This window comes from Leptinotarsa decemlineata, unplaced genomic scaffold (genome assembly GCF_025532065.1).
Source record: "Leptinotarsa decemlineata unplaced genomic scaffold, Ldec_3_MD MMD2_tig00026328_RagTag_RagTag, whole genome shotgun sequence".
In the NCBI taxonomy this organism is placed as follows: Eukaryota; Metazoa; Arthropoda; class Insecta; order Coleoptera; family Chrysomelidae; genus Leptinotarsa; species Leptinotarsa decemlineata.
The window spans coordinates 1,878,686-1,892,143 of record NW_027412688.1 but is presented as its reverse complement, the minus strand read 5'-3'; positions in this window follow the sequence as shown (position 1 = coordinate 1,892,143).

Below are 13,458 nucleotides of genomic sequence, written 5' to 3'. Positions count from 1 at the left end.
ACTTTTTATAATTGCCTGAATACATTGACATTCAACTACATAATATGAGGTAAAAAGCTTGTGGTCAGTTCAGAAGATGCTCAAAATGGTTGGAACAGTAACGTCAATATCTCTACAAATATTTATTATTCTCTGCCGTATATCCAATATCGAAGCAGGTTCAGTTTCGTAGACCTTTTGCTTCAAATAACCACATAAAAATAGTCCAAAGGTGTCAAATCTGGCGAGCGGACTGGCCATTATGTAGGACCTTACGGCCAATCCAACGAGCGGGAAAAGTAGTATTCAAATAGTTTATTACTTGTCTGGAGTAATGTAGTGGTGCTTCATCTTGTTGGAATTCAATAACCATATCGAATTCATTACGATTCGCTTCGACGATTTCAATGATGGGAGGGTCAACACTAGTTTCTAGCATATTCAAATACAGTTCCTCTGTTGAATTTTGATCAATCAATAGAGGTCCTACATTATGGTTTCCCAATATTCCTGCCAAACGTTAATTTTTTCTGGATATTGGGTATGTGTTTCCCAGAAAACGTGAGGGTTGGTGTCACTCCAATAATGGCACATTTGTATGTGAGCATTGCCGTTTGGAAAAATGTACATTCGTCACTGAAACAAATATTGTGGAGATAGGTAAGATGCCTTGCAATGGTTACCGTCATGATTTCGCAGAATTCTGTTCTTCGATCAGGGTCATCTTCAGTTAATTGGTGTACCATTTTAATTTTGTATAGATGAAACCTATTCCTCTTCAAAAGTCTCCACACAGTAGAAGCAAACACGTCATAAACATTCGCGATGGATTAAGTAGACTGTTCAGCTCTACTAGTGAAACCGAAAACTAAATAAGGATATTCCAGCTGAACAAAGATGTTCATTGTCATACTGAGATTTTTTGATGTTTATATAAACAATAAATAACTCAACAAACCTTGTCGGGTTATTGGAGTTGCCATATGGCAGATAAAAAGGAATATTTCTTGTCGCCATCTTGAAAGTTTCATTTCTAAATTTTTCTTGAAAATAAAACATTCATGCATTAATTTCCTTATCTCAAATTTCAATTTTTTGAGTTGAACAGATCAAAAAAAAGGGGGAGGACATTAAAGAAATGCACTGTATATGGAGTAGTTTTGAACTCTGATCATTGAAGAAGCCCACAAGAAACCTCGTGTCTGGTTGAGATACGTTGACGACACCTTCATAATATGGAACTGAACTAGACGCCTTTCTGAAACACATCAACAGCATAAGACCTTACATCACTTTCACAATGAAGAAGAAAGTCCACAACGTACTGGTGAAGAGAACAGACCCTGAGTGGAAATAATTTGTGATATTGATGACTTATTTATTTTGTGGAAAGTCATCTTCAATTAGATATAGGAATAAAATATTTTGCCCAATTTCCACTTACTTAATGTATTGATATTATTAAGACCAAGGTTTCGGTTTTTACACCATTCTCAAGTGTTCTAACACTACTGACCTAAATAGAAATATCGGAGTATATATATCTGAGAGTAGGTAATAAGATATATACCTACATTCATTAATACCAACTACATAAACTCCAAACTGTGATGAATTGCGTTGTCATCCTTATACATTCAAAAGTGGAGACCTACACAACGAACAAACAGATTTGTTTCCGTAAAAAAATTTATGGACAGATGAGGCAACGTTCTCTTCAAATGGAACGGTAAGTTCTCAGAATTGCCGATGGTGGGCCCAAGAATATCCCAATTTCACAGTTGAATGTGGTGATCAGTATTCCTTTAAAACTAATGTTTGGTGTGGGATACTTAACGACCAAATAATTGGACCATTTTTCTTTGGGTAAAATTTATCATACGTTGGTTATCTCAACCTTTTAAATAATGAGGTTAGTGAAGTTTTAGATAATATGCCTTCAAATATTAAATACGACCTATGGTATCAGCTTGATGGCGCACCAATACATCACACGGTTGCTGTAAAACAGTCCCTCCAACAAATGTTCCGAGGCAAAGTTATTGGACGTAACTGGGAACATTATTGGCCACCTAGATCACCCGATTTGACGCCTTTAGACTTTTTCTTGTGGGGTTACCTGGAACAAAAAGTGTACCGAAGTAGACCATTTACTGACATACAACATCTGGAAAATACCATTCGCGAGTGCCGTGCAAATATAAATCCCCGATTCATTAAAAATGCAGTTACAGATGGTGCGCACTTTAATGGTGACACTGTATATGTATATACCGAAAACCCACTTACACGAGACACTATCTGAACCATGAATCCAACCACCATCAATCGACTAAAAGAGGAATCATCAAGACTCTATTAGACCGTGCTTTCGGGCTCTGTAATAAGAAGGAAGGTTTCGAGAAGGAACATATTTAATGGAATGGCTACTCGAAAGCGATGGTGGAACAGACTGCCTAAAAGACAGCAGGAGACTCGCAAGGAAGAGAATACGTCCTTGCACTCCCTACATCAGTAAGGATAAAAAGAATTGGGTCCAAGTACAACATCAGAATCTGGTTAAGATCTGAAAACACTATCCATAACAGCCAGGAAAACCAGGCTACCAAATGCAGACTGCGATTCCAAGAATTGCATTTACCGGATACCCTGTGAATGCGGAAAATCCTATGTCGGTGAAACTAAGAGGCCATTGAATGTTCGCATTGCCGAGCACAAGAAACACACACAGCGAGGGGAAACCAGCAAATCAGGAATAGCAGACCATGTTTGGACCCATCAACACAACATCGAGTGGTGCCAAGCTGAGATCTTGCACAGAGAGGAACATTGGTTTAGAAGGAAATTCAAAGGAGCCGCATATATGTTTTCCAACAATATATTCAGCCAAGCTAGCGTAAAGATAGGCAACATATGGAAACCCATAATCAAGGGAAAAATAACCAACTCCCGCCAAACGGTCATCTCCCACTAAACCGGTGAAGCGGAAAAAGGAAAGCGGAGATAAGTGAAAGCACTCGAATGACCCATAAATAGTCATGTCTCGATTTTATTTTCAAGTTTTGTTCAATTGTTCTAGTTTTACTTGTATTTTATTTCACTGTTGTTTCATTTCAGGTTTTCTTGCTTAATATAATTGTTATTTTCAGCTATTCTTTATTAATTCTTTTTTTTTAGTTCTTTCAGGGATTTCAAATCATTTTATATAACATTAGACAATGGAAGTCCAAGCTAATGAAATTCATCAACGAATTACGTAGTAACCTTACCTCTTCTTGGATATTTATTTTTCTTCACCTACTTCAGTAGATCCAATAAGTTTTCCGAAGACTCTGCACGTTTAACTCCTGAAATTAAATTTATAGAGCTCCATGCGTCAACATAATCTTATTTTTGTAATTGCTGTTTTTTGGCAGCTACTCCGGCAGAATACGAGAATTGATAAAAGGTTGATACTTGCGAAAGCTTTTACGCCTAAAGTAATATTCTGTTCAGGCGGGCAGAATTATGGGGAAAATATCTTCCTCTCGCCAAAGACATTTTAAGTCCCAATTTACATAGAAATACGACGTTGGCATATCATACTCGCCCTGGACCGAAAAATATTTATGCAATATGAAGGAAAAAAATTTTGATGACGTTAGGAATTCGTGAGTTCATAAAGTCTCGAGCTCATCGATAAAGGGTATGGTGATTACAATAGTTCTTATCTGAGAAATATTTGAGTGATATTGGTGGTTCCTCTAAATCAAAAAAAGAGTTCCTAAGTTCAAATAAATTCAGCTCGTGTTTGAAGAAGAGTTTGAGGAGTAATCTTCGTTAAGTGGTATGTATTGGAAATTATATCTTTGAGTCCACTCGCATAAAATCCGGCGTTCCCCAAGGGTCACATTTGGGTCCACTACTCTGCAACGTTTACTTTAATGATATTTCAGAATGTGTCACCTTTTTTGAAACTTCCTCATATACGCTGACGATCTGAAAATATTAAACACAGTCTCTAATTTGAATGATTATCTGCTGATACAAGAAGACCTTGACAGGTTTGTGAAATACTATGAAAATGAGGCACTCTACCCTAACCTTCGCAAATGCTATCTTAATGCATTCGGTCGAAATAATGCATCACATTTTGGCTACCATCGTCTTCAAAAATGTAATGACGTAAAGGACTTGGGGATGATATCTGACTCTGAATTGATATTCGATCATATCTCATATTACTACGTATGTACATAGCTCTGTGAGCTTTGTCTCAACTATTTGATATTATATCATGTATGTATATATAAATTGAATCGGAATCTTTGAAAATAAGCTCATAGATTACACCAACAAAAATATTTTAGAGACTCACCGAGTAACTGTAATTTCGTGTATCGAGAATTGAACCTCAACAGTATTTATTTGAAAGTGGTTTACAATGTTTCATGGTGATAAATTGATGGTGGAACAGACTCTAAACAGAAGACAACAAGAGCCTCACGATGAAGAAAAGCTGTCACAACAAAATTATTATACCCCTTTCAATTCAAATGAAACACTAATTCTGTGAACTTCTATTTTTCCCCTTGGAGGTGGAAATTCCTGATTTCCTTTCTTGATGCTTATTCACGCTATACAAAGAACCTACCTGCATATTTCAAGATTTTAGGTTCAGTAGCTTTGGTTGTACGTTAATATAAGGGTGTCGGTCAATCGATAGGGACCTACTTATGCAATATTGAATAGCATCAGCAAAAAACTGAAAGGTTTAGAATGAAATGCATTGGTAATACCACTAATCCTACTCCTACTGATATAAATGCTTTATGAGGATGGATGAATGTAGGTAATGTGTGTGTTTACGGTCTTTACATGTTCACACTTGAACAGCTCATCGGATTCAAATGTTAGTTGATATATGGATATACTACAACAATTTTCAATTGAAGGTGATTCATTAGCCACGTCGCACTTGAAGTGACCAACTCTGAAAATTGTTATAGTATAGATCATGACACATAGGGTAGGTTCCCACTATAACGCAGGTAAAACAGCGAGGAATAGTTGGTATTGAATAAATGGCTACCTATTGAATGTCTGACACTTATTTTAATGTACAGCCGAAGCTACTGAAGCTACAATTTTGAAATATGCAGGTAGATTCTTTGTATAGCGTAAATAAGCATCAATAAAGAGAATCGGGAATCTAAGGGAGATAAATAGGTGTTCAAAGATTATATTGAAATACGTCAGTTTTGAAGTTGGAAACCTGAATTTTTGGGTTAATGACCATCCAAATTCTACGCGAGAGAAGTCGCGGGCTTCTCTCAAAGGTGTATTTTAAAAAAAGTATCCAATTCAATTGTATTTATGGCTCAGTGTTTTGCATATTATTTTTTGATTTGCGTAATACTTATCGTTATATTACAGCCAAAATTACACAATATCTTTGTGAATTGTAGCACATATGTTATTCTAATGTATAGGATCTATTCATGTTAAGTTTCATCTGAATCAGTTTAGTCGGTTAGGCGTGAAAGAGCCACAAACATACATACATCCATATTCCCAAACTTTCACATTTATAATATCAGTATAGATAGATTTACTGAAGTGAATTTCTCAATATTTCCAGCCACCTGTATCTTCAACAGACGAATTCCAAGACTGCTTCCATAGTACAAATAACCAAGTAGGAGTATAACAAAGTTTTAACGAAATGTCTGGAAAGATAAACTTTCCTAATCGGCTCAAAAAGTCAGACGAAACATTTATTACCTTCGAAGTTTTGTATTGGAACGTGCAGTCTGAAAGCGAAGGGATGTATAAAATTGCGTTTTTTCCCTTCGTTTATTGTTGCCTTATCCATTTTGTGAGGAAAATAAGTCGAAACCTTTGAGAGTTATTCAAAAAAGTATATCGGGGATCACATTCGATTTACATCACGGTACGTAGGATAAAGAACTTTTCATGAAATGATATTCAAAGAATATTAACTTCCACTGCTTTCGGAGAGGCTGAAAGAAATCGGGGGCGTTCAAATATTGTTACGGTATGAACTTTTCAATTATTTATTCATTTATTTATTCATTTATTTATTACCCAAAAAGGCTATTTCAGCCTAATTACTTGGATAAATAAGGTGAATTACAAATAATAATAATAATAATAATAATTTATTGGAACTATTCAGGCTCATACAAGCTAATAAGCCTGATGTAGTCCTTCTCGACCACCAGACCAAGATGACATTTGTCGTGGAGTTTTCAGCTCCTGGCGAGATGAATATCGTTAGAGAAGAAGAGGAAAAACGGATAAAATATCGAGATTTTCTCTTCGAACTCCGCATACTCTATCCAGATTACTCTCTTAAGATGGTTGTTCTGATTATTGGAGTCCTTGGTGGAATGATGTTTTCTCTACTCTCGAATCTTAAAATCATACCGGCTTGCCGCACTAAGGCTACGAGAAAAGCAGGCTGTCGAGTATTTTGGAATAATAAAAGTGTAACGGTTTCGTGTCCTCGAATTACTCTGTGATTTGAAAGTTTTATATCTTTCATAAATATAATTTGGCTTTTTGTAAATGAGAAATTCATGTGTATTGACGGGTAGGTGAAGCTACCAGGTTTTAGCAATCGGTAACCAACCTAACTCCTCGAACTTGGGGAATATATGGTCGAATTTTCTCACACCATTAGAAAGGCGAATGGAATTGTTTTGTATTTTTTGTTATCGATTTACATCAGTTTGTATCAAAGCAGGCCCGTAGATTATATCGCAATATGCTAATCTAGACAATATGAGGGTTTCGCAAAGTTTCAACTTCAATTTGGAAGTCATAATATCTCTACTTTGATAGAGTTGGCGTAAGATATTGTATGAGCTACGACAAAGTGAATTTATATGTTTGTGAAATCTCAGATCATCATCTAGCCATAAACCCAAGTTCTTGCTTTCTATAATTGTTTGTAGTAAGTCTTGTCCAAGTTGGATTTCAATTCTTTCTTCAATTTCTGATGACCAATTCTGTCGTAGTTGGTGCTAATGCTTGACGCTGATAATTGTTTTTATTATTGTCATTGGAGTCTGGTTTCATTCCACTTGAAATATATGTGTATGTCTGCTCTTTTCAGATACACTTGGGATCAATTTGATATCCAATACCAACAATCAAGCATCTCATGTACTTCAAAAATGTCAAAAATTTCATCTCAATACTGTATCTTTGAATTTTTTGGATAATACCGTATTTATTGCAGCCTTCGGCAAAGGCCGATTCACAAAAATTCACTTCCGCTTTCTCCCTATTTGGGAATCAAACTCCTCATTCCAGGACATTTTATTCAATTATCGTCACTGCGAATATTGCTTCATTGAAGTACTAATTCATCTTAGTCAGAGTTTTTGATTCCATGAAAGAATGAAGTTTTCCTCGCGAAGTTTTGACAAAGTAATTTTACTTTAATAATTCACCAGGATGGATTATATCACTTTGATATTCATGAGTTCAGACTTCGTTTCAAAAGACAAGACCAATACTAGATTAATTTCATCCTTGCTCCGAAGTTTTGATGAAATTTCATTATATCTCATTATTTACCTTTCCAGAGGCAATATTTCGATGGGATGCGTATAATGAGCAAGAAAATATACAGTATTCGCCAAGTTTGGCTGTATTGTATCATATTGATTTTTTCATTGACTTGGAAATTTGTTTCGGGCTTGGGAATCCACTTTCTCCCTAGTAAAAAACAATTCTATTGAAACTATTTTTGTTATCACATATAGTCAGTGAGCATATTTGAATACTGGCTATAAATCAAACCATCTGAAGGAAAAATTCGTTCAAGGCCAGTCTCAACTCCCTACTGACATAGACTCACACCACAGACTGACACCTATCAGCTACTTTCCTGGCTACTACCACGAAGGACTTTGGATTATTATATCCGACAGATGTCAGTGCAGAATTCTTCACTGAAGTTATTCCTTCATATGCTGTTGGCAAAACAATATTGGAACAATAATTGGAACAAACTTGCAGACCGGTTTCGGGCTGTTTGGGGACTCGTCAGTGTCTATCACAGACAGGCTATAAAAAGCATATGCAGGAATAATTTCAGTGAAGAATGCTGCACTCACACATGTTGTATATAATCCAAAGCCCTTCGTGGTATTAGCCAGGGAAGTAGTAGTTTTCTGATGAGTGTAAGTTCATTAACTTACAGTGTAGGGAATTGAGACTGGTCTGAACGGATTATTCTTTTAGATCAGGGGTTTCCAAACTTTGAAGCCTTCGGGCCATAATGATTTTTTCAGTTTGTTCCAAGGGCCAATTTCTGCCCTTAACTATATTTCTTGACTAGAATAGTCACAAAGTGCATGTTCGAGAAAGTTCTGGTTCTAGCTAGTGTATTCCGATCACCTCGAGATGGCAGTAATAATTGCATATAAAAAGGCTAGCGGCGCAACTGCGAGTTAGTCTGCGTGCGTAGGAAAGGCGAAGGAAGCGAAACTGTCTATTGTGAAATGAAGTAACACCCGTCAATAAAAGTATTTTGATTTGACTTATTGTTTTTATGTGTGATTTGTTAGTATGGAAAAGAAGCGAAAAATCGACACTGAATGCAGAACGTTCCAAGAAAAATGGAACTTTCAGTATTTTGTGATTGAGTCCAGTAATAAGGCGCTATGTTTAATTTGTAATGAAACCATAGCTGTTCTCAAAGACTATAACATTAAACGACACTATGAATCGAAACATCTTCAAAGTTACTCCAAGTATACAGGAAGTTTGCGGAAGGAAAAATTTAAAGCTTTGAAACGCGGACTCAAATCTCAGCAATCTTTGTTTACCAAAGCGAATACTGCGCCAGTTTTAGTGTGGCTCTTGAAATCGGAAAACGTGGCAAACCATTCACCGATGGAGAAATGATAAAAGAATGCTTGATTGCAGTAGCCGAAGAAATATGCCCCGAAAATGTTGATTTATTTAAAAGTGTCAGTTTGTCAGCAAACATCGTGGCTCGGAGGGTGCAAGACGTCGCAGAAAATATATCATCTCAACTGTCTGACAAAAATGGACATCATGAGTGGTTTTCTCTAGCATTGCATGAGTCAACGGATGTATCAGATACTACTCAGGTGTTGATTTTTATTCGCGGAGTAGATAAAAGCTATGAAGTGTATGAAGAACTTCTTGATATTGATAGTATTCACGGCACGACAACTGGGGCAGATACTTTAAGGTAGTTGAAAATGCCATTAATGAAAAGAACCTTCGATGGAAAAAATTTGAAATTTATAACAACTGATGGAGGCAAAAATATGTATGGTAAAAATAAAGGAGTGGTTGCACTTGTGTCAAAGGCTGGAGAAAATGATGGTGGTTCAAAACTTCTAGTCTTACATTGTATCATTCATCAACAGTCCTTGTGCGGAAAATGTTTGGATATGTCTGAAATTCTAAAACCAGTCATATTAGTTGTTAACTTCATCAGATCCACTGGGCTGAATCATCGACAATTCCGCGAATTTATTCAACAGATTGAAGAAAATGATTTACCATATCATACTGCCGTACGCTGGCTTAGTTGCGGAAAAGTCCTTAAGCGCTCTTTTGAACTTCGAGCAGAGATCGAAATTTTTTTGAATGAGAAGCAGCGTTCTTTTGCCGATTTATAAAATAGTGAATAGATGTGGAAGTTAGCCTTCTATGTCGATTTGACAAATCATATGAACGAACTGAATTTGAGATTGCAAGGAGAAAATCAGCTTCTCCCTGATTTATACACCAATATCAAATCCTTCAGGCAGAAAATAATACTATTTCAATCGCAATTACGTAAAAAATGTTCCACACATTTTGAAACATGTGAAATATTCAGCCACACTACAGAGACTGAATTTCCCGTCAATTTTGCAATCGAAACTTTGAGTGCTTTGAAGATAAATTTTAATACTCGTTTTTCAGATTTTGATGTCATTGCGAATGAAATTAAGCTTTTTCAAAATCTTTTTGATTCTTACATTGTGTGTTGTGTTTTTGTAAAACTGTGTAGGGAAAATCTCACATCAATCACCCACATAATCGTACACTTGAATATTCACATGACATTAGGGACACTCTGTATATTGAAACGGAACTGATTGAACTTTTATATATCTCATATATTATCGCATGAGATAATTTCAACAAATTGTAGGTAGTAGAATTTCTTCTGCAACAATTATTCGGCAACATCTTCTACTCGTACAATAAACGTGTTGTAAACATTTCATCTGTGTCGAAATCTCATTTTGAGTTCCCAGAAAGCATAAACCAGCTGATTCAACTTGATAACCCTCACTCATTTCCTAACAAAAAAAAACAAATGAGGGTAATTTTTCTTTTAAATCTGAATGAGAAGCTGATTGCATCTCTGCATCTCGAGACGGCTCACAAAAATGTAACTGATGAAAAAGAAATATGGGAAATGGATAGAAATCACAGTGATTCAAATACTCCCCGTCTCATAATAAGATAAATTGTCGATACAGGAAAATATGGAACTCCCCTGCTTCTCTGATACGTTTTCCAAGATCCGTCTCTCTCATGTTATAAATTGGCCTCGACAGATTTAACGAAGTTATCCAACATAGCCTTCTTTGAAAACTGAACGGATTATTCAAGATCCAATTTATATTTTGGCGATAAAAAGAGCTACTTCAATGTCGATGAACGACTGGAGGTAGGTTGGACGTGAATGGAGTTCTGAAAAAGTATTGAAGGAAGGGAGATCAGAAAAACACGAATTATTTTTTCCATCGTGGGCCTCATCTCTTTGAGGCGTTCATCAGTCCAAGAAACGAATAAAAATGATTACCACAGTATTAGGTATTCGCAGATTTTCTTTGTTATTCAAATTTTGATTGATGACTTGTTCATTTTGTGATAGTTCATGATCACTCTAATGAAATTTATAAAAACATTTATGTCTGATTTCCATTGTTTAATTTATATTTACGACCACTTTCGGGTTTTAGGCCATTATCAAATTTGAAACTAACGTGGAATGAGAAATTTCACTGAAGGTCGAAAGTAGTAATACTAATGCAGTTCTAGATATAGTCTCAACCTTTAGCAGTAGGGGTGACGTATGTTCGAAAAGAAATACATTTAAAATTTGTTTTGTTCCGTTAACCAGCTATTGCGCCCCTACGAACGACAACCATCAGAAGTCGAAACTTGTGCGAGCTAAGGACCAACGAGGTCTCATATTTTGACGTGTGATTCCTAACACTGTTTGGACGATAGCAAGTGGAAATCAACCGTTCAGCCTGTTATGTGAACCATCGACTCACACATCATCCAGTTGACTGAGTGATCAAAGCACCCACGTCGAACCGCCCAGCTACCGACCGGCTACGTGAATAGTTGGCGGGTTGACTGTCCTTGTTCATCTTTCACTGCCTGAACAACTGTGGTATACCTAACTACAGAGGAGATGGATGTCGAGCTCACGACTCCAACTGACTTCCTGTAAATTCAGATTCCAAATCAGGAGCGAGAGCTCTCCAACTCCTGATCCAATAACTGAACCTAAAAAATGGTTTGGTGATGCAGCCAAGAAACGACTGAGTCGTCTCCTCTAGGGCAAGGTACCTTATGAAACTGCCTTGCACCAAATTCTTGAGCAGCGTACGCAAAATCTGCTCTAGGTAGAGGAACAAACCCCACATGAGCAGGTTAGCAAACATTTGAGCTCAAGTAACCAGTAGCAAAAAAGCCCTGAACGGGTGATTCTGAGGCATCGCAAAAACCCTCATATGAAAAGGTTGTTGCGGGTATCAAGGTGGGAATCTTGCACCTTGACTATCCGACTACCTCATTAAAGATGAAACAGCAGAGCATTTGTTTTGTGCCTGCCCCGCTGGGGACCGAATCAGGTTTTTAGTGTTCGGCGGAGCCGTACTCTTATCATCTGACCTGAAAGACCACTCACCATACAAACTAATCGGTTTCGTTAAGAAGCTGGGTTCATTTGGTCGAGTGTAAATAAAAAGCACGCCAAGTTCGTTCAAATGTCAAAGTTTTGCTCACTGTTTTCTTCAATAACCGTGACGTAGTGTATCAGGACTTTTTGCCACATGGTCGTTTGGTCAATAAGGGTTATCATCTTGAATGTATGCGCTGTTTGCGAGAACCAGTACGAAGAAAACGTCTGGTATTGTGGAAAAATCAATTCATGGTTTTTGAAACGCGATAATGTGCTTGCTCACTCGTCATTACTTGTTCGTAATTTTTTGGTCAGAAACAACACCGGAATTATACCCCCAACCATTGTATTCAGCAGATTTGCCCCCATGCGACTTTTTCCTATTCCCAAGATTGAAGATACCTATGAAAGGACGGCGTTTTGCGACGATTGGGGAGATGAAAATCGAATCGATGAGAGAGCTCAAGGACATACCAAAAAGTGCATATCAGAGCATCCTGTGTATGTTCATGAACGAATAAAGCTTTCAACGATACGCTGGATGGAATAAATATCTGGAAGATGAAAGGAAGTATTTTAGCAATTCGAAATGAAATTTCTATGGAGTCATTGAAATAACGCAAATTTGTATTGAATAAATGTATCGAATCGAATTCGAAACCAGCAGAACTGTGTGCATTTACCCTGCAAATAGAATGAACTCAATAAAGGATGCACTTTCATCTAGTCAATTTTATGTTTGCTTTGAAACAGTTAATATCAAAAATAGGTCAAATGCTTTGTATTTCAAATGGAAATTCATTACATGTTTTCCACAGAGAAATTCTCATTTTTATTTTGCCAATTTGTATAATCGTTTCAGCAGTGTCTGTTTGTAGTTATATGGAAATTAGTTATCGCTTTCCAAAGCACTTTTTTCTTTGATCTTTGGAAAATTCCAATCATTTTCTCTTTCTCTCTCTCCCTGTTGTTCAATAGTCGTTGCTTCCCAATGATGAGTTTTGGGAAATAAAGAATTTTATTAGTGACAATAATGATATCTACAATATGTGTTTTCCTGACGAATCTTCGTTTTATTAGACATAGTACTAGTAGTTTTTTTCAGGCGAGTGGAAAAATATTCGAGAAAGACCGGATTTTTACCGACTAAAAACTCACTCGTGAGTCAAGCAGGCTACTCTGGAACCGTCCTCTGGCATTACTTCAAAACAGCAGACTATAGTGATGGTTCAGGGCTATTCCTTTTTCTTCAGCACTTCATCATCATTCATTTTGTTCGTTTCTTTTCTTTGTCCTGTGAAATCTACCAGGACTTCATCCACATATCTATACCAATACACTTAACTTCTCACCAGTGAGTTAAAGTTCAATTCAATGCCACAAAAACCCAGGCATCACTGTCCAAAAAGAGACAATTCCGCTTTCTGTTTCGATGAGTTTGTTGGGGGTTGGAATGGACACCAATATGTCTTGGTACAATCATGTCGCTGGAATTGCAAAGGCTGCTTCTCAAA